Consider the following 22,109-nt stretch of genomic DNA (forward strand, 5'->3'; position numbering starts at 1 on the left):
AAACTAGGAGGAGACTAAAACAAACAAACAAATACAACTACAACAACCAGCTTTTCCTACAGTGGAAAAGTAAATATAACCTTAGGAGTAGCCTAAAATTTATTTTTAAATATTTTAAGATAAACGTTTTTGTTAGAAAACCATATATTTTATATTACTAAGAAATAACAGGCAACGTTTTATGAACTTCTAAAAAGTCTAGTTACTTGTATTTATCTATTAAGTCATCTCTTTATTAAGTAGAACATGATCACACCTCTTGTATCTACCCAAGTTTGTATGCTTTGGTTGTTTTATGTTTGCTATTTCCTTGCTTAATTTTTACAATATTTGATACATAATAGTATCTTTAAGTCCATCTATGGTTTCACAGAATTTGTTTGAACTTCATAAAAATGTACCATACTTTTTGCACTGTCCTTGTTTTACTTCTCTATTAGCTTTCCAAGTTTTATTCACTTTAGAGTGTGTAGCTATCATTTATTTTTACTCCTCCATAATGCTATGTTTACAAATTTGTATTTATCTGTACTTTTAAAAATATCTTAATTATATACCATTTCTCATCTCACGTAACACTCATGTTACTTCTACACTTATCAGATATTATGTAACAGAAAACCACAACTCAGCAACAATAGAACACCATTTTTCAAAATTAAATGGCTTACCAGAATTCTTTAATTCTATCCTTTATTTGTATTAGATGACCCTTTATTCTGGTATTTGGCATTGTTCATATGGAGGAAAGCTTATAAGTTGATATTCCATAAATAGAAGTATTTATTATGATTGATTAATTATTTTCATTTAGAATGCATAGAATATGGTTGATTTAATATTTCTTTCTTACTCTCTGCCTGGAACATAGTGCTATCTATACAATAGCCACTAAAATATTAAGTTAATTACCTAGACTTTAAACTGCATATTAATAGGAATAGCATACAGAACTCTTCTCAGATTGGGACACCTGGGTGGCTCAGTCAGTTAAACGCCTGAGCCTTTAGCTCGGGTCATGATCTTAGGGTCCTGGGACTCAGTTCTGCAACAGATTTCCTGCTTAGCCGGGAGTTTGCTTCTCCCTCATCCTGCTGCTCCCCCTGCTTGTGCTCTCTCTCACTCTCTCTCTTACAAATAAATAAAATTAAAAAAATAAATTCCTCTCAGATAGCTAATATAGAATATCGTCTTTGTATTCATCAAAGGGAAAGTGCCATATAATAATGAAATCCAGACTACTTCCAATTCACTTTTTAACCAGTAAGAAAGTACTGGAAACAAGCCAAAAATGTCTTCAATGAATTAAAGAAATAGATTGATTTTCAATATCTTAATGTTTCTAATGTTAAATTGCAAGATTTTTATACTAGATATCAGTGTAAATATTCATTATACAAGGATATTCTAAAAATAAACCCGAGAAAACTACTTGATATATATGATGACAAAAACGAGTTTGACCAATGTCAGTTTGGGTAAAATTTACAACACCTACCACCTGAAACTCTTGTTCTATATGGTGCCATCTTGTGATGCTGGGCAGCGGCAGTGAGCCACAGCTCCCAGTCAGCTAGAAGATTACAGGGGTGAACACCTGATATTCTTACAAGCATTCTATATATAGAATATATATATAGAATATATATATTCTTCTTTTTTAATGTAATATTTAATAAATTGCATGTGATATTTGATACTTTGTTATAAAATAGGCTTTGCTTAAGATGATTTTGCCCAAATGCAGGCAAATGTAAGTGTTCTGAGTATGTTTAAATAAGCTTAAGGTAAGCTATGATATTTGATTGTTTAGGGGTATTAAATGCATTTTCAATTTTTTATGTGTTTCTCTGTACATAGCCCCCTTGTAAGCTGAGGAACATCTCTATATGTATATGTAGCCTTGGTATGGCTTACATATTATTGGCATGAAACATCTAGAACAGTACGTGTGCCATAGAATTGTCTACAACATCAAACAAGTTTCTTGAAAACTTGTGCCAAAGGGGTTATGTCTTTAAGGATTCTTATTTCAGAAGGGTTCTCTCAAACGTAAGATTTTTCAGAAGTTAAGTGAAAATCTGACCAAACTAAACATTTTTCCATTTTCCCTAGTGAGCAAAGATAGCTAAAATCTATCTGCCATTTTCAACACTGTACTCAACGATTGTAATTCTAATTTAAGAACAGATTATTTATATCAAAACCACATGTTGGCCTAATCTTATACAATATTCATAAGTCACACTCAGACCCTTGGACACTTTTATTTGTTGAGTCTATATGGTACTACGGACATTCATCTTTTTTGACCTCATAGCTTCATGTATGTCTATACTTTTGAAAATACATGCATCATAGTTCCATTGTAAAATGTCTGGGTTATAAAATGTGCTATGCTATCAAAATGGTAATAAGAACATACAAATGACCTGATGTAATGAACTGGACCAGATTGCCAGATATCACATTTCATACCAGAAAGATTCAGTGGTAAGTTTTAAAATGGCCAGCTATACATTGACTGAATTATAACTCATTTAACTTCTTTCTTTGTGTACAGTATTATACATTAGTCAGTATTATAGTAAATAAGTACTTTGGACAGATGTAAATATGCTGTAATAAAAAATGTTTTTCTTCTTTCTTTTAGTCCTTTTTACTTGTGAGACTAGCCACAAATACCATGCCTCCCCCAAAATAATTTGCAATCAAAATTTATCTCTAAATGAATTTATTGCACAGAAAATATATATATATATATACACTTACAGTAGACATGTTCAAAAATAGTTACACAACAGCAGGGCCCTAAATGTAAGCAGTATAGTTGTTTTGTTTTGTTTTGTTTTTTTCTTTTATAAAAAAGAGGTTATGTGAAATATTGGGATTTTATTTCCAGGCCTAGTATTTCAAGACAGTTAACTACACTTACGGTGTCAACAGCCTCTTGTTGGCAGTACGATTTTATTGGCTCCATGGAATAACAGCAAGAATTTACTATTGCTTCTTTCTTTTATGACACACACAGAAAAAAAAAATTGACACATTTGCTCAAGACCAACCAGAATCATTTTAACCTATCAAAATTGATGGGAGGCCTTCACTGCCAAAGTCACTGCTGCGTTTTCACAATTCATTGCAGACAATCTGCTACTCCCATTATGATAAAGGAGAGAAGAGTCATAATCAGGGAAGAAAGCTAGATTAATACTTGAAATTATCATTGAATTATTTAGCCTGCTATAGGATTATTATTATTAGTGTCATTTGATAATTTTCTCTCATTTTATTAAACACAACTGTGAGTAATTACGCTACCTAATATTTCTCTGTATTGGCTGACTAGCTAGCAAACATTCATGAAAATATCCATTAGCCACACATATAAAATGGTGCATTATGATGCTGTTGAATCAGAACATACCACTACCTGATCCTGTAGCTCTTTGAGGATTTGCAAATCAATTAATTCTATCTTTGTTGGATTCTTCCCATACAATTAGAAAATTTATAATCGAGTCCATGAACATTATTAGTTTTGCCATTTTAAACCAGCAATCACACTTTGATTTTTACAACAAAAGCAGAAATATAAACACACACATTTGGATCAGTTTTCTGTTAGTCTGTCTGGACTTCAAAATCCTATTCCTCAAGATGATGCACACCAAAGTTCTGGATTAAACAAGAAATTAGATGGCACCTGAACACTTGGTTTAATATTCTCAAAAGGACTATGCAACTTCTTTCTTACATTAAGACATTGTTTTACAAAGATCCACACTTTTATAATGTTAGTATTTTTAATAATCAATAAAGTCAATTAATCATGATTAAAAATCAAACATAAAAATTTCTACTTTTTGCTTTTGCCCCCTCCATTTAGAACTTATTTATAGCCTGATAATTCAAAGGTCCCTATGTTTATGAAAATCTGGACAGAAATAGCTCTAAGATCCCATTCAGAACTTGATATTAATCTAAGTCTTTTGGCTCCATTTATCCTGAGAGCAAAGAGTAGGACAAAGGATTTGAGTACTGTTAGTTTATCTGGGAGATTATCCAAGGTAGAAAAGAATGGGAAAGTGATACAGTGAAGAAGCAACTTTGTCAAAGAGGTACATTGTTGATATAATTGTTGTGGATAGAAAATGAAGGCTTGCTTTTACTGAAAGGTCCTGAGAAACTTCTTTAAGTTGTCCTCATGAAGACCTGAAAACTGACAATTTTACCTATGGTTCTTATTTCCACTTCACTGAGAGCTGTCCTCAGAGGACATTAACTCTCCTACACTTTCAGGTTGTGTTGGAGACATTCTAAAATGAGAGAGAGAACATGAGATGCTATCAGTGTTAAGTAACTGCAATTTCCCATGGAACTATCCACCACAGGTTTGGCTATAATCAGGTGTTGGGCCTTGATATCAGAGGGATTTGAGGCAGTATCATTTTAGGTTAATCATTATATCTGAAATTTCCAAAAACTACAACTGATGAAACTTTGATTATAAACCTATAAATATAACAATAAATATACAGTATTCAAATTATTTTCATAGAAATACACAAACAAAGCATCAACTGATTAATATTTAAATGTTACAAAATACTGAACTGAAAGAATTTGGTCATATAACAACGTGTAAGAAGTAGAGCTTAGGTTTAGGTTAGAAGTCAGGATGCATTTGGGACTCAGTTAAGAAATTGAATGGAGGGACGCCTGGGTGGCTCAGTGGGTTAAGCCACTGCCTTCGGCTCAGGTCATGATCCCAGGGTCCTGGGACCGAGCCCCAAATCAGGCTCTCTGCTCAGCAGGGAGACTGCTTCCTCCTCTCTCTCTGCCTGCCTCTCTGCCTGCTTGTCATCTCTCTCTGTCAAATAAATAAATAAAATAAAAAAAAAAGAAACTGAATGGATGTCTGACTATCTTATAGGTTTGCTAAAAATCAGTGACTTTGTGTTCACGTGTGGCTATGCGGGAATTTTTAACTTTCTCTAAGAAGTTATTAGATTAATTATATAATGGCAGTAAAGGATGGGGAAAAGCAAAGTACAAACCCCATAAAGACAAAGACACTGAGTATGAGAAAAGAGTAACAGATAAGAAGAATCAATGCATTTGAGGAAAATGGGAATTGAAATACACAATGATTGTTGATTTTTTTAGATGCAGAAATCAAAACTAGCTTGCAAGAAGGAAATAACAGAAGACATGTTGTGAAAAGGCAGTAACGTGGAATAAAGGAGTAGGGAGAGCATATCAGGTAATTTGGATAGGAAGGAGTTAGGAGATAATTGCTTGATAAATTTTATATGGCCCACTTAAATGCACAGATTTCTCTTCTTTAATTTATATGGAGAACAGGGTGTCCTTTCTCTTCCCTTTCAGAGCACCCGAGGTGTACTCTTTCAGACTGAAAACCTGAAAAGCTCAGGACTCAGTTGCTTAAGCACAGCTGAGAGGACATATTTCAATTAAGATTTACAGTTTGCTGTAGGTAGTAGACTGTCAAAAGTGGTTTAACCATATTTTTCATTTAACAAGAAGACTACAGAGAGTGTTTTCTGGTGTTGGTTCAGAGTCTTAAGAAAGTCAAGTGAACTATCTTAGAGGTTTTCATGGCTTTTTATTCACAGTTGCAAAAATTGCCGTTGGAGTTCTCACTATTAAGCCCACATTTCTGGAAGAAAGATAGAGGTAAAAGAGAATGATATCTTGTACGACTGATACTTTGTCATATGGTTACAATGTAACTAGAAAAGAGACAATAAAATATTTGATGTTGTTTTAAGTTTCCTTGTTGTCAATCCCTCAGTGCTTTCTGATACTAAAGGAAAAAGTAGATGGATATTGACCTGGCAACTATCAACACCTGTCAGTCTCTCTTGGATAACCAATATCTCTATAATCTCTTCTTCCCAGTAAAAAAAAAAATAAAATATATTCATAAACCACACTGTGCCATCTCAAGTTACTGCACCAAGATAAAATTACAATGATTTTCAGTTGTTCCAAATGGACAGAATACCCTTCCTTATGATATCATGTCTTATAAGATAGATAATTGGCTTGCTACCAATATACCCAGATGAGACTGTGGAAGAGACAGGAAAAAAATAATAATATTTATTTATTCCTTGGGTTGACCCTGTTTACACAGATGCATTACTATTAGAAAAGGTTGGTTTGGGACATTGGAATGAATTTACTTAATGGGTCTGTATGTAATTGGGTTGGAGAAAATTTTTAATTTCTACAAAAATTATTAGAATTCTATCTTATTCCCTTTTGATAATTTTCACATGTTAACAAAGCCAACGTTTTTGTCTAGCAGACAAGATCTTAAATCCTAACAAAACTCAATTTTTTCCTTTTTTTTTTTTAAGTTTGAGAGCCTCATGTTCTCTCATGCTGCTTTAAATACAACTCAAATAAACAAAAGGAGCTAAATGGGGCAGTAAGCCCAGACTTTTTATTTTAATTTATTTATCTTATTTTTAATTAAAAAATTAAAGATTGTATTTATTTATTTGAGAGAGAGAGAGCATGAGTGGGGCAGGGGGATGTAGCTGCAGAGAGAGACTGAGAAGTATACTCCCTAATGAGCAGGAAGCCCGATATGGGGCTCGATCCCAGGATCCTGACTGAGATCATGACCAGAGACAAAGGCAGATACATGTGCAAAATCCCTTTTTTTCTGGGAAACAATACTTTACAAGAGATGTTTGAAAAAGTACTGGGGAAACAACTTTAATCAGAGATACAAAAATTTAATTGACTTCTGTAAAGCTACAGGGATCCAAATGATGGGAATCCCAGGCCGTTTAGGTTGTGGACCACAGAGTATTCTTCTCTGTAATATTTTATTTTCTTCCATGTCTACTAACTCCAGTCCAAGTTCACTGATCTCTTTTTAGATAGTGCAAAACATGGCAAAGAATACCAAACAAGTGCCCAATATTCTACATTTATTACATCATTTCTAACATATAGAAGTGTGTTATCAAGGCTGGTTCTGTGAACGAACCTAGTTATGCTAAAGTGTGTTTTGTTCTCCAAAAATTAAATTCATGATTATCACACAATTATAAAATACTTGTGTCAAGAATTTTTATTCAAAAATTAATAAGAGAAGCAGATATTAAAACTAGTTCACATGGTTATTTGGGATATAAGCAGAGTTGTGCAGCAGAAGTGCTCTGGGCCCATAATTTGGGTTATAGAATTTATGTTTTCTAATGAAAAATCACTAACTTGCATTATTGTTAACAAGAATCCTGTGCATTACCATCAGTTTTCTCCATTATAACCTCTTGCTCTACAGTTTGTAAATAACTTTGTCAATAGCAAGCTAATAAACGGGGTGACTCCAATGGATTGAGATAATCTCCAGAGTTTCTGCTACATAATGAACAGGACTCCATTGAAAGGACACCTAAGAGTTTATTTTGCCCAAAAATTTGATCACTTTTTTCACTGTCCTTACCTATTTTCCAAACCTAGTTCTTTTCAGTCTACAGACAACCCTGTATCTGACTGACTTGTTAATTCTGGGAATGTCTTGCAGATTAATTTGCTTGCCCGAGGTGGTTCCTCTAATTGATGTCTAAGAACCCTAATTAGTTAAGAAAACTTTTTTTTTTAACATTTTCATTGCTACTTATTATTATTATTATTATTATTATTATTGCTAATATCTCTATTATAAATAATTCACAAGGGCATCTTTCTGACAAAAGACAAAGAGCTGGCTACTAGTAGAAAAAGTACATTTGACTCTGTCAGTGAAAGTGGTAAAGGGATTTGAGAAAATAAGGCAAAGCAGTGGAATTATGTGTTAAAACTTTAAATATTATAGACACATTTACTTAATTTCTAATACTGCTTATAATTAAAAAAGATGTTTTCCATGAACCACGCATTACAACAAATATATTGTTTATACAGATTAAATTTTCATCAAAAGGGACGCCTGGGTGGCTCAGTTGGTTAAGCAGCTGCCTTTGGCTCAGGTCATGATCCCAGCATCCTGGGATCGAGTCCCGCATCTGGCTCCTTGCTCGGCCGGAGCCTGCTTCTCCCTCTACCTCTGCCTGCCATTCTGTCTGCCTGTGCTTGCTCTCTCGCCCACTCTCTCTGATAAAGAAATAAAATCTTAAAATAAATAAATAAATTTTCATCAAAAAATTATAAGTGTATTTTTTTGTAGGATCATGATAAGCATTTTGCAGATGAGAAAAGTGAAATTTAGAAAAGTATGTCTCTTCAAATCCCTCATACAATATCTGGCCTAGATAGAAGGATATACTATCACAATTGAGGAAGATAATTGAGATTACTTAAAATGATAAACTTTACTGTATAGGGTTTTTTACAAGTTTGCCACAGATTCACATTTTTTAAAATATATATCTATTTGTGTAAAGAGAATGCACTGAGAAGTAAAAAGATAGTGATATATCAGTGCTACCAACTAATGGCTATAATATCATCATCTTATTTATGAACAATGAAACAGTGTGTAATATTTAAATAAATTTAAATAAATTCCTATTTATTTTATATATTTATAAATTTAAATGAATTCCTATTTATTTATTATTAAAGAAATTCCTCTAACAAACAGTATGTTTTGAAGGTTGCTAGCAGGAAAGTGTTGTACGACATGGAAGTAATCAGAAAATGTGATCTAAAATTCTGCTTTCAAGGGCGCCTGGGTGGCTCAGTGGGTTAAAATTCTGCTTTCAAGAAGCTATAACAGTACGTACTGAGCATTAGCTATTATATGCTATGGATGAATAACTGAAATCTACATTTGAAACTATTGGTACACTATATGTTACCTAATTGAATTTTAAAAAGTTAATAAAAAAACCACTATTTTATAAAACAATATTCCCAACAGGCCCTTTTGCTTTAAAATACTCACTTTGTTTCCTCTCCGAGAGAACACCAAATGGCGGATGACGCCGGTGCTGCGGGAGGGCCCGGAGGGCCCGGGGGCCCTGGAATGGGAGGCCGCGGCGGTTTCCGCGGTGGCTTCGGCAGCGGCATCTGGGGCCGGGGCCGGGGCCGGGGCCGTGGTCGGGGCCGGGGCCGAGGCCGCGGAGCTCGCGGGGGCAAGGCCGCGGACAAGGAGTGGATCCCCGTCACCAAGCTGGGGCGCCTGGTCAAAGACATGAAGATCAAGTCCCTGGAGGAGATCTATCTCTTCTCCCTGCTCATCAAGGAGTCTGAGATCATCGACTTCTTCCTGGGAGCCTCCCTCAAGGACGAGGTTTTGAAGATCATGCCTGTGCAGAAGCAGACGCGCGCGGGCCAGCGGACCAGGTTCAAGGCATTTGTCGCCATCGGAGATTACAATGGACACGTCGGTTTGGGTGTCAAGTGTTCCAAGGAGGTAGCCACTGCCATCCGCGGAGCCATCATTCTGGCGAAGCTTTCCATTGTCCCTGTGCGGCGAGGCTACTGGGGGAACAAGATCGGCAAGCCCCACACTGTCCCGTGCAAGGTGACTGGCCGCTGTGGCTCTGTGCTGGTGCGTCTCATCCCCGCCCCCAGAGGCACTGGCATTGTCTCGGCCCCTGTGCCCAAGAAACTGCTGATGATGGCTGGTATTGACGACTGCTACACCTCGGCCAGGGGCTGCACTGCCACCCTAGGGAACTTTGCCAAGGCTACTTTCGATGCCATCTCCAAGACCTACAGCTATCTCACCCCTGATCTCTGGAAGGAGACTGTGTTCACCAAGTCTCCCTATCAGGAGTTCACGGACCATCTTGTGAAGACCCACACCAGAGTCTCTGTTCAGAGGACCCAGGCTCCAGCTGTGGCTACTACATAGTTTTATACAAGAAAAATAAACTGAACTAAAGCTTGAAAAAAAAATACTCACTTTGTAATGAGAGTCATTACTTTTGTCTAGCCAAATCTTATAGCACTGTTTATCCCTTCCCTGCTTTATCCCTTCCCAGTATCAATAAAGGCTCACTTGGGTTACCTTGGGAAGCCATGAGAAAGCTTGTAATAGATCTGGCTGGTTTTCACCAGCAATTTGACCACCATGTGCACAGGGAAGTGATAAAGGCGTGCTGTGCCTTCCCCAAAATTGCTCCTGGGGAGCGCAGTGAAAGACGTGTGCAACCATGCTTCTCTCTCAGGCAGAAAGGATGCTAGGGCAAAGAGGATTTCGCTCCATGCGGGTATCTTCCAACATGCTGCGGAGACTCGCTTAGGCAAGCAGCAGCAGCATCCCCAAACCCAACTCTGATTTCCCAACGAATGCTGTGCTTTCCAAGGGGAGACGCCCAGGCAAAGGGGCTTTCGCTGTATGCGGGTTTCTCCCACCGCGAGACTGGGCTCAGGCACGCAGCAGCAGCCCCCAAAACATTTCTCGGGGAATGCTGTCCTTTCGCAGAGGCTTTGGTTTGGAGCAAACAGCCCTTCGCCACTGCTTCCTCAGCAAGGCTTCTGTCGCGTCAGGGAAGAAGAGCTGCGGGAGAGCTGGTGCCTCTTGGGCCTTGATTTCCCTGGCTCCATGTTTGCGTCCTGGGTTCACCCTGCCAGGCCGAACTAAGCAGACACAGTCACAACCGTGCAGTAGCGCGCTTAGCCTAGGATGGCACTCCATGCACACTACCATCTCCCGGTGTAGGCATCGCTTGGCCTTTTACTCTGGCTCTCAGGCCGACTCGCGGACTAGGCCTGTGCTTTCCCCACAGGAAAGGAGAGGTGACAGGATCCCTGCACACCGCCCGTGCACTGAATAGGGAGCTTTGGGGGACTGTCACCACTCCTTCCCCTTAAAACCCGGGCCTCCTCCAAGCTCCTACATCCCGGAGGAAGACGGCATCTGATGGCCAGGTCTTTCTGGGAGTTGTTTCTCGAGTTTAGGGTAGGCGCCTGGTGGCAAGCCCATGGCTCCACCACGGTCAGGTGGCCAAGGAGTTGCTGTCTCCTTGGGCCCAAAGGCTCAGGACAGGCATGCTTTCTGCCCAGACTCCTTCCTCAGAGTGGAGCCCTTTCCCCTGCCCTAATCTTCCCCTCGTGTCTCCTTAGCAGCCCGGCTTCCTTCGCTCTGCAGTGACAGATGTGTCCCTTTCCTTAAGGCTCTTTCCACAGGCACCACCGCGCTTCTCTCTCAGGCAGAGCGGAAGCCCAGGCAAAGAGGATTTCGCTCCATGCGGGTTTATTCCACCGTGCAGTGGAGACTAGCTCCGGCAAGCACCAGGCACCATCCCACAGACCCGACTCTGATTTCCCAGAGAATGCTGTGCTTTCCCAGAGGGGATGCCCCGGCAAAGAAGCTTTCGCTCTAGGCGGGTTTTTCCCATCGTGCTGCGAATACTAGGCTAAGGCAAGCAACAAAAGCAGCCCACAGAACCGACTCTGATTTCCCAGCGACTGCTATGCTTTCGCAGAGGTTTTCAGCTTGGCGCAAACCGCACTTCGCTGCTGCTTCCTCAGCAAGGCTTTGGTCGTTAGCTCTGTCGCGGCAGGAAAGAGGAGCTGCGGGAGAGCTGGTGCCTCTTGGGCCTTGTTTTCCCGGGCTCCAAGTTCGCGCCCAGGGTTCACCTTGCTAAGCCAATCTAAGCTGACACAGTCACAACCCTGCAGCAGCGTGCGTGGCCTAGCATGACACTCTATGCCTATTACCATCTCCTGGCTTAGGTATGGCTTTGCCTTTTGCTCCGGCGCTCGGGCAGACTCGGGGTCAAGGCCAGTGCCTTCACCACAGGAGAGAAGAGGTGACAGGATCCCTGCACAGGGCCCGAGCACTGGGATGGGGAACGGTGGGGACTGTCTCCACTCTTTCCCCGACACACCCCCGGCCACCCACAATGCTACCATATCTTGGTGGAAGAGGGCATCTGACTGCACGTTTCTCCATGGGGTTGTTTCTGCGAGTTCCGGGTATGGCACCTGGTGGCAAGCTCAAGTCTGCCCTTGGGACAGGTGGTCAAAGAGATGCTTTCCCCTTGGGACAAGAGGCACAGGACAGGCCTGCCTTCTGCCCAGACTCCTTCCTCAGAGTGGAGCACGCACCCATGCCCTTGTCTTCCCCTCATGTCTCCTTAGCAGCCAGGCTTCAATCTCTCCGCACAGGGAGGAGAGGACACTTGTCTTCTCATGGCCTGCTGTTCGTGCCTCGGCAGGCTATTCTGCTTCCCGAGCATTTCCAGACCACAAGGCCAAGGGATCCTTCTCTTCCCCGGGGGCGGCGTGCTGTACCTTCCCCAAAATTGCTCCTGGGGAGCGCGGTGACAAACGTGAGCAACCATGCTTCTCTCTCAGGCAGAAAGGATGCTAGGGCAAAGAGGATTTCGCTCCATGAGGGTATCTTCCAACATGCTGCGGAGACTCGCTTAGGCAAGGAGCAGCAGCATCCCCAAAGCCAACTCTGATTTCCCAACGAATGCTGTGCTTTCCAAGGGGAGATGCCCAGGCAAAGGGGCTTTCGCTGTATGCGGGTTTCTCCCACCGTGAGACTGGGCTCAGGCACGCAGCAGCAGCCCCCAAAACATTTCTCGGAGAATGCTGTCCTTTCGCAGAGGCTTTGGTTTGGAGCAAACAGCCCTTCGCCACTGCTTCCTCAGCAAGGCTTCTGTCGCGTCAGGGAAGAAGAGCTGCGGGAGAGCTGGTGCCTCTTGGGCCTTGCTTTCCCTGGCTCCATGTTCGCGTCCTGGGTTCACCCTGCCAGGCCGAACTAAGCAGACACAGTCACAACCGTGCAGTAGCGCGCTTAGCCTAGGATGGCACTCCATGCACACTACCATCTCCCGGTGTAGGCATCGCTTGGCCTTTTACTCTGGCGCTCAGGCCGACTCGCGGACTAGGCCTGTGCTTTCCCCACAGGAAAGGAGAGGTGACAGGATCCCCGCACACCGCCCGTGCACTGAATAGGGAGCTTTGGGGGACTGTCACCACTCCTTCCCCTTAAAACCCGGGCCTCCTCCAAGCTTCTACATCCCGGAGGAAGACGGCATCTGATGGCCAGGTCTTTCTGGGAGTTGTTTCTCGAGTTTAGGGTAGGCGCCTGGTGGCAAGCCCATGGCTCCACCACGGTCAGGTGGCCGAGGAGCTGTTGTCTCCTTGGGCCCAAAGGCTCAGGACAGGCATGCTTTCTGCCCAGACTCCATCCTCAGAGTGGAGCCCTTTCCCCTGCTCTAATCTTCCCCTCGTGTCTCCTTAGCAGCCCGGCTTCCTTCGCTCTGCAGTGACAGATGTGTCCCTTTCCTTAAGGCTCTTTCCACAGGCACCACCGCGCTTCTCTCTCAGGCAGAGCGGAAGCCCAGGCAAAGAGGATTTCGCTCCATGCGGGTTTATTCCACCGTGCAGTGGAGACTAGCTCCGGCAAGCACCAGGCACCATCCCACAGACCCGACTCTGATTTCCCAGAGAATGCTGTGCTTTCCCAGAGGGGATGCCCCGGCAAAGAAGCTTTCGCTCTAGGCGGGTTTTTCCCATCGTGCTGGAAATACTAGGCTAAGGCAAGCAACAAAAGCAGCCCACAGAACCGACTCTGATTTCCCAGCGACTGCTATGCTTTCGCAGAGGTTTTCAGCTTGGCGCAAACCGCACTTCGCTGCTGCTTCCTCAGCAAGGCTTTGGTCGTTCGCTCTGTCGCGGCAGGAAAGAAGAGCCGCGGGAGAGCTGGTGCCTCTTGGGCCTTGTTTTCCCGGGCTCCAAGTTCGCGCCCAGGGTTCATTTTGCTAAGCCGAACTAAGCAGACACAGTCACAACCCTGCAGCAGCGTGCGTGGCCTAGCATGACACTCTATGCCTATTACCATCTCCTGGCTTAGGTAAGGCTTTGCCTTTTGCTCCGACGCTCGGGCAGACTCGTGGTCAAGGCCAGTGCCTTCACCACAGGAGAGAAGAGGCGACAGGATCCCTGCACAGGGCCCGAGCACTGGGATGGGGAACGGTGGGGATGGTCTCACTCTTTCCCCGGCACACCCCCGGCCACCCACATTGCTGCCATATCTTGGTGGAAGAGGGCATCTGACTGCACGTTTCTCCATGGGGTTGTTTCTGCGAGTTCCGGGTATGGCACCTGGTGGCAAGCCCAAGTCTGCCCTTGGGACAGGTGGCCAAGGAGATGCTTTCCCCTTGGGACCAGAGGCACAGGACAGGCCTGCCTTCTGCCCAGACTCCTTCCTCAGAGTGGAGCATGCACCCATGCCCTTGTCGTCCCCTCATGTCTCCTTAGCAGCCAGGCTTCAATCTCTCCGCACAGGGAGCAGAGGACACTTGTCTTCTCATGGCCTGCTGTTCGTGCCTCGGCTGGCTATTCTGACTCCCGAGCATTTCCAGACTCCACGGCCAAGGGATCCTTCTCTTCCCCGGGGGCGGCGTGCTGTGCCTTCCCCAAAATTGCTCCTGGGGAGCGCGGTGACAGACGTGTGCATCCATGCTTCTCCCTCAGGCAGAAAGGATGCTAGGACAAAGAGGATTTCGCTCCATGCGGGTATCTTCCAACATGCTGCGGAGACTCGCTTAGGCAAGCAGTAGCAGCCTCCTCAAACCCAACTCAGATTTCCTGTCGCCTCTTCTCCCTTCTGGTGAATGCATTGGCCTAGACCACGAGTCTGCCGAGCGCCAGAGCAAAATGCAAAGCCTTACTTACGCCAGGAGATGGTAATAGGCATAGAGTGTCATGGTAGGCCACGCACGCTGCTGCAGGGTTGTGGCTGTATCTGCTTAGTTCGGCTTAGCAAGGTGAACCCGGGCGCGAACTTGGAGCCTGGGAAAACAAGGCCCAAGAGACACCAGCTCTCCCGCGGCTCTTCTTTCCTGCCGCGACAGAGCGAACGATCAAAGCCTTGCTGAGGAAGCAGCAGCGAAGTGCGGTTTGCGCCCAGCTGAAAACCCCTGCGAAAGCATAGCAGTCGCTGTGAAATCAGAGTCGGTTCTGTGGGCTGCTTTTGTTGCTTGCCTTAGCCTAGTATTCGCAGCACGATGGGAGAAACCCGCATAGAGCGAAAGCTGCTTAGCCGGGGCATCCCCTCTGGGAAAGCACAGCATTCTTTGGGAAATCAGAGTCGGGTCTGTTGGATGGTGCCTGCTGCTTGCCGGAGCTAGTCTCCACTGCACGGTGGAATAAACCCGCATGGAGCGAAATCCTCTTTGCCTGGGCTTCCGCTCTGCCTGAGAGAGAAGCGCGGTGGTGCCTGTGGAAAGAGCCTTAAGGAAAGGGACACATCTGTCACTGCAGAGCGAAGGAAGCCGGGCTGCTAAGGAGACACGAGGGGAAGATTAGAGCAGGGGAAAGGGCTCCACTCTGAGGATGGAGTCTGGGCAGAAAGCATGCCTGTCCTGAGCCTTTGGGCCCAAGGAGACAACAGCTCCTCGGCCACCTGACCGTGGTGGAGCCATGGGCTTGCCACCAGGCGCCTACCCTAAACTCGAGAAACAACTCCCAGAAAGACCTGGCCATCAGATGCCGTCTTCCTCCGGGATGTAGGAGCTTGGAGGAGGCCCGGGTTTTAAGGGGAAGGAGTGGTGACAGTCCCCCAAAGCTCCCTATTCAGTGCACGGGCGGTGTGCAGGGATCCTGTCACCTCTCCTTTCCTGTGGGGAAAGCACTGGCCTAGTCCGCGAGTCGGCCTGAGCGCCAGAGTAAAAGGCCAAGCGATGCCTACACCGGGAGATGGTAGTGTGCATGGAGTGCCATCCTAGGCTAAGCGTGCTACTGCACGGTTGTGCCTGTGTCTGCGTAGTTCGGCCTGGCAGGGTGAACCCAGGACGCGAACATGGAGCCAGGGAAAGCAAGGCCCAAGAGGCACCAGCTCTCCCGCAGCTCTTCTTCCCTGACGCGACAGAAGCCTTGCTGAGGAAGCAGTGGCGAAGGGCTGTTTGCTCCAAACCAAAGCCTCTGCGAAAGGACAGCATTCCCCGAGAAATGTTTTGGGGGCTGCTGCTGCGTGCCTGAGTCCAGTCTCGCGGTGGGAGAAACCCGCATACAGCGAAAGCCCCTTTGCCTGGGCGTCTCCCCTTGGAAAGCACAGCATTCGTTGGGAAATCAGAGTTGGGTTTGGGGATGCTGCTGCTGTTTGCCTAAGCGAGTCTCCGCAGCATGTTGGAAGATACCCGCATGGAGCGAAATCCTCTTTGCCCTAGCATCCTTTCTGCCTGAGAGAGAAGCATGGTTGCTCACGGCTGTCACCGCGCTCCCCAGGAGCAATTTTGGGGAAGGCACAGCACGCCGCCCCCGGGGAAGAGAAGGATCCCTTGGCTTTGGGGTCTGGAAATGCTCGGGAAGCAGAATAGCCTGCCGAGGCACGAACAGCAGGCCATGAGAAGACAAGTGTCCTCTGCTCCCTGTGCGGAGAGATTGAAGCCTGGCTGCTAAGGAGACATGAAGGGACGACAAGGGCATGGGTGCATGCTCCACTCTGAGGAAGGAGTCTGGGCAGAAGGCAGGTCTGTCCTGTGCCTCTGGTCCCAAGGGGAAAGCATCTCCTTGGCCACCTGTCCCAAGGGCAGACTTGGGCTTGCCACCAGGTGCCATACCCGGAACTCGCAGAAACAACCCCATGGAGAAACGTGCAGTCAGATGCCCTCTTCCACCAAGATATGGCAGCATTGTGGGTGGCCGGGGGTGTGCCGGGGAAAGAGTGAGACCGTCCCCACCGTTCCCCATCCCAGTGCTCGGGCCCTGTGAAGGGATCCTGTCGCCTCTTCTCTCCTGTGGTAAAGGCACTGGCCTTGACCCCGAGTCTGCCCGAGCGCCGGAGCAAAAGGCAAAGCCTTACCTATGCCAGGAGATGGTAATAGGCATAGAGTGTCATGCTAGGCCACGCACGCTGCTGCAGGGTTGTGGCTGTATCTGCTTAGTTCGGCTTAGCAAGGTGAACCCCGGGCGCGTACTTGGAGCCCGGGAAAACAAGGCCCAAGAGGCACCAGCTCTCCCGCGGCTCTTCTTTCCTGCCACGACAGAGCGAAAGACCAAAGCCTTGCTGAGGAAGCAGCAGCGAAGTGCAGTTTGCGCCCAGCTGAAAACCTCTGCGAAAGCATAGCAGTCGCTGTGAAATCAGAGTCGGTTCTGTGGGCTAGTTTTGTTGCTTGCCTTAGCCTAGTATTCGCAGCACGATGGGAGAAACCCGCATAGAGCGAAAGCTTCTTTGCCGGGGCATACCCTCTGGAAAAGCACAGCATTCTCTGGGAAATCAGAGTCGGGTCTTGGGATGCTGCCTGCTGCTTGCCGGAGCTAGTCTCCACTGCACGGTGGAATAAACCCGCATGGAGCGAAATTCTCTTTGCCTGGGCAACCGCTCTGCCTGAGAGAAAAGCGCGGTGGTGCCTGAGGAAAGAGCCTTAAGGAAAGGGACACATCTGTCACTGCAGAGCGAAGGAAGCCGGGCTGCTAAGGAGACACGAGGGGAAGATTAGGGCAGGGGAAAGGGCTCCACTCTGAGGAAGGAGTCTGGGCAGAAAGCATGCCTGTCCTGAGCCTTTGGGCCCAAGGAGACAGCAGCTCCTTGGCCACCTGACCGTGGTGGAGCCATGGGCTTGCCACCAGGCGCCTACCCTAAACTCGAGAAACAACTCCCAGAAAGACCTGGCCATCAGATGCCGTCTTCCTCCGGGATGTAGGAGCTTGGAGGAGGCCCGGGTTTTAAGGGGAAGGAGTGGTGACAGTCCCCCAAAGCTCCCTATTCAGTGCACGGGCGGTGTGCAGGGATCCTGTCACCTCTCCTTTCCTGTGGGGAAAGCACTGGCCTAGTCCGCGAGTCGGCCTGAGCGCCAGAGTAAAAGGCCAAGCGATGCCTACACCGGGAGATGGTAGTGTGCATGGAGTGCCATCCTAGGCTAAGCGTGCTACTGCACGGTTGTGCCTGTGTCTGCGTAGTTCGGCCTGGCAGGGTGAACCCAGGACGCGAACATGGAGCCAGGGAAAGCAAGGCCCAAGAGGCACCAGCTCTCCCGCAGCTCTTCTTCCCTGACGCGACAGAAGCCTTGCTGAGGAAGCAGTGGCGAAGGGCTGTTTGCTCCAAACCAAAGCCTCTGCGAAAGGACAGCATTCCCCGAGAAATGTTTTGGGGGCTGCTGCTGCGTGCCTGAGTCCAGTCTCGCGGTGGGAGAAACCCGCATACAGCGAAAGCCCCTTTGCCTGGGCGTCTCCCCTTGGAAAGCACAGCATTCGTTGGGAAATCAGAGTTGGGTTTGGGGATGCTGCTGCTGCTTGCCTAAGCGAGTCTCCGCAGCATGTTGGAAGATACCCGCATGGAGCGAAATCCTCTTTGCCCTAGCATCCTTTCTGCCTGAGAGAGAAGCATGGTTGCTCACGTCTGTCACCGCGCTCCCCAGGAGCAATTTTGGGGAAGGCACAGCACGCCGCCCCCGGGGAAGAGAAGGATCCCTTGGCTTTGGGGCCTGGAAATGCTCGGGAAGCAGAATAGCCTGCCGAGGCACGAACAGCAGGCCATGAGAAGACAAGTGTCCTCTGCTCCCTGTGCGGAGAGATTGAAGCCTGGCTGCTAAGGAGACATGAAGGGACGACAAGGGCATGGGTGCATGCTCCACTCTGAGGAAGGAGTCTGGGCAGAAGGCAGGTCTGTCCTGTGCCTCTGGTCCCAAGGGGAAAGCATCTCCTTGGCCACCTGTCCCAAGGGCAGACTTGGGCTTGCCACCAGGTGCCATACCCGGAACTCGCAGAAACAACCCCATGGAGAAACGTGCAGTCAGATGCCCTCTTCCACCAAGATATGGCAGCATTGTGGGTGGCCGGGGGTGTGCCGGGGAATGAGTGAGACCGTCCCCACCGTTCCCCATCCCAGTGCTCGGGCCCTGTGAAGGGATCCTGTCGCCTCTTCTCTCCTGTGGTAAAGGCACTGGCCTTGACCCCGAGTCTGCCCGAGCGCCGGAGCAAAAGGCAAAGCCTTACCTATGCCAGGAGATGGTAATAGGCATAGAGTGTCATGCTAGGCCACGCACGCTGCTGCAGGGTTGTGGCTGTATCTGCTTAGTTCGGCTTAGCAAGGTGAACCCCGGGCGCGTACTTGGAGCCCGGGAAAACAAGGCCCAAGAGGCACCAGCTCTCCCGCGGCTCTTCTTTCCTGCCACGACAGAGCGAAAGACCAAAGCCTTGCTGAGGAAGCAGCAGCAAAGTGCAGTTTGCGCCCAGCTGAAAACCTCTGCGAAAGCATAGCAGTCGCTGTGAAATCAGAGTCGGTTCTGTGGGCTAGTTTTGTTGCTTGCCTTAGCCTAGTATTCGCAGCACGATGGGAGAAACCCGCATAGAGCGAAAGCTTCTTTGCCGGGGCATCCCCTCTGGAAAAGCACAGCATTCTCTGGGAAATCAGAGTCGGGTCTTGGGATGCTGCCTGCTGCTTGCCGGAGCTAGTCTCCACTGCACGGTGGAATAAACCCGCATGGAGCGAAATTTTCTTTGCCTGGGCAACCGCTCTGCCTGAGAGAAAAGCGCGGTGGTGCCTGAGGAAAGAGCCTTAAGGAAAGGGACACATCTGTCACTGCAGAGCGAAGGAAGCCGGGCTGCTAAGGAGACACGAGGGGAAGATTAGGGCAGGGGAAAGGGCTCCACTCTGAGGAAGGAGTCTGGGCAGAAAGCATGCCTGTCCTGAGCCTTTGGGCCCAAGGAGACAGCAGCTCCTTGGCCACCTGACCGTGGTGGAGCCATGGGCTTGCCACCAGGCGCCTACCCTAAACTCGAGAAACAACTCCCAGAACGACCTGGCCATCAGATGCCGTCTTCCTCCGGGATGTAGAAGCTTGGAGGAGGCCCGGGTTTTAAGGGGAAGGAGTGGTGACAGTCCCCCAAAGCTCCCTATTCAGTGCACGGGCGGTGTGCAGGGATCCTGTCACCTCTCCTTTCCTGTGGGGAAAGCACAGGCCTAGTCCGCGAGTCGGCCTGAGCGCCAGAGTAAAAGGCCAAGCGATGCCTACACCGGGAGATGGTAGTGTGCATGGAGTGCCATCCTAGGCTAAGCGCGCTACTGCACGGTTGTGACTGTGCCTGGCAGGGTGAACCCAGGACGCGAACATGGAGCCAGGGAAAGCAAGGCCCAAGAGGCACCAGCTCTCCCGCAGCTCTTCTTCCCTGACGCGACAGAAGCCTTGCTGAGGAAGCAGTGGCGAAGGGCTGTTTGCTCGAAACCAAAGCCTCTGCGAAGGACAGCATTCCCCGAGAAATGTTTTGGGGGCTGCTGCTGCGTGCCTGAGCCCAGTCTCGCGGTGGGAGAAACCCGCATACAGCGAAAGCCCCTTTGCCTTGGCATCTCCCCTTGGAAAGCACAGCATTCGTTGGGAAATCAGAGTTGGCTTTGGGGATGCTGCTGCTGCTTGCCTAAGCGAGTCTCCGCAGCATGTTGGAAGATACCCGCATGGAGCGAAATCCTCTTTGCCCTAGCATCCTTTCTGCCTGAGAGAGAAGCATGGTTGCACACGTCTGTCACCGCGCTCCCCAGGAGCAATTTTGGGGAAGGCACAGCACGCCGCCCCCGGGGAAGAGAAGGATCCCTTGGCCTTGGGGTCGGGAAACGCTCGGGAACAGGATAGCCTTCCGCGGCACGAAATCCAGGCCGGTGGCCAGACATGTGTCACCCGCTCCCTGTGCGGAGAGATTGAAGCCTGGCTGCTAAGGAGACATGAAGGGACGACAAGGGCATGGGTGCATGCACCACTCTGAGGAAGGAGTCTGGGCAGAAGGCAGGCCTGTCCTGTGCCTCTTGTCCCAAGGGGAAAGCATCTCTTTGGCCACCTGTCCCAAGGGCAGACTTGGGCTTGCCACCAGGTGCCATACCTGGAACTTGCAGAAACAACCCCATGGAGAAACGGTCAGTCAGATGCCATCTTCCACCAAGATGTGGCAGCATTGTTGGAGACAGGCGGTGCGGCGGGGAAGGAGTGGAGACAGTCCCCCACAGTTCCCCATCCCAGTGCCCGGGCTGTGTGCAGGGATCCTGTTGCCTCTTCTCTCCTGTGGTGAAGGCACTGGCCTAGACCTCGAGTCTGCCCGAGCGCCGGAGCAAAAGGCAAAGCCTTACCTAGTCCAGGAGATGGAATTAGGCATAGAGTGCCATGCTAGGCCACGCACGCTGCTGCAGGGTTGTGACTGTGTCTGCCTAGTTCGGCTTAGCAAAGTGAAACCCAGGCGCGAACATGGAGCCCGGGAAAGCAAGGCCCAAGAGGCACCAGCTCTCCCGCGGCTCTTCGTCCCTGCTGCGAAAGAGCGAACGACCAAAGCCTTGCTGAGGAAGCAGAAGCGAAGTGCGGTTTGCGCCAAGCTGAAAACCTCTGCGAAAGCATGGCCGTCGCTGGGAAATCAGAGTCGGTTCTGTGGGCTGCTTTTGTTGCTTGCCTTAGCCTAGTATTCGCAGCCCTTTTGGAACAACCCGCATAGAGCGAAAGCCTCTTTGCCGGGGCATCCCCTCTGGGAAAGCACAGCATTCTTTGGGAAATCAGAGTCGGGTCTGTGGGATGCTGCCTGCTGCTTGCCGGAGCTAGTCTCCACTGCACGGTGGAATAAACCCGCATGGAGCGAAATCCTCTTTGCCTGGGCATCCGCTCTGCCTGAGAAAGAAGTGCGGTGGTGCCTGTGGAAAGAGCCTTAAGGAAAGGGACACATCTGTCACTGCAGAGCGAAGGAAGCCGGGCTGCTAAGGAGACACGAGGGGAAGATTAGGGCAGGGGAAAGGGCTCCACTCTGAGGAAGGAGTCTGGGCAGAAAGCATGCCTGTCCTGAGCCTTTGGGCCCAAGGAGACAGCAGCTCCTTGGCCACCTGACCGTGGTGGAGCCATGGGCTTGCCACCAGGCGCCTACCCTAAACTCGAGAAACAACTCCCAGAACGACCTGGCCATCAGATGCCGTCTTCCTCCGGGATGTAGAAGCTTGGAGGAGGCCCGGGTTTTAAGGGGAAGGAGTGGTGACAGTCCCCCAAAGCTCCCTATTCAGTGCACGGGCGGTGTGCAGGGATCCTGTCACCTCTCCTTTCCTGTGGGGAAAGCACAGGCCTAGTCCGCGAGTCGGCCTGAGCGCCAGAGTAAAAGGCCAAGCGATGCCTACACCGGGAGATGGTAGTGTGCATGGAGTGCCATCCTAGGCTAAGCGCGCTACTGCACGGTTGTGACTGTGTCTGCGTAGT

At 48.0% G+C, this 22,109-nt stretch overlaps 1 pseudogene across 1 annotated transcript; it reads left to right on the forward strand.

Annotated features, from left to right (window-relative positions):
- The first annotated feature begins 8,943 nt into the window (after positions 1–8,943).
- Positions 8,944–9,891, forward strand: LOC309857090 (small ribosomal subunit protein uS5 pseudogene; annotated as a pseudogene). Its single transcript has one exon. The product of its transcript is annotated as a small ribosomal subunit protein uS5 pseudogene (transcript).
- The last annotated feature ends 12,218 nt before the right edge of the window (positions 9,892–22,109 follow it).

The sequence above is a fragment of the Mustela nivalis genome (genome assembly GCF_964662115.1).
Source record: "Mustela nivalis genome assembly, contig: HAP1_SCAFFOLD_336, whole genome shotgun sequence".
In the NCBI taxonomy this organism is placed as follows: domain Eukaryota; kingdom Metazoa; phylum Chordata; class Mammalia; order Carnivora; family Mustelidae; genus Mustela; species Mustela nivalis.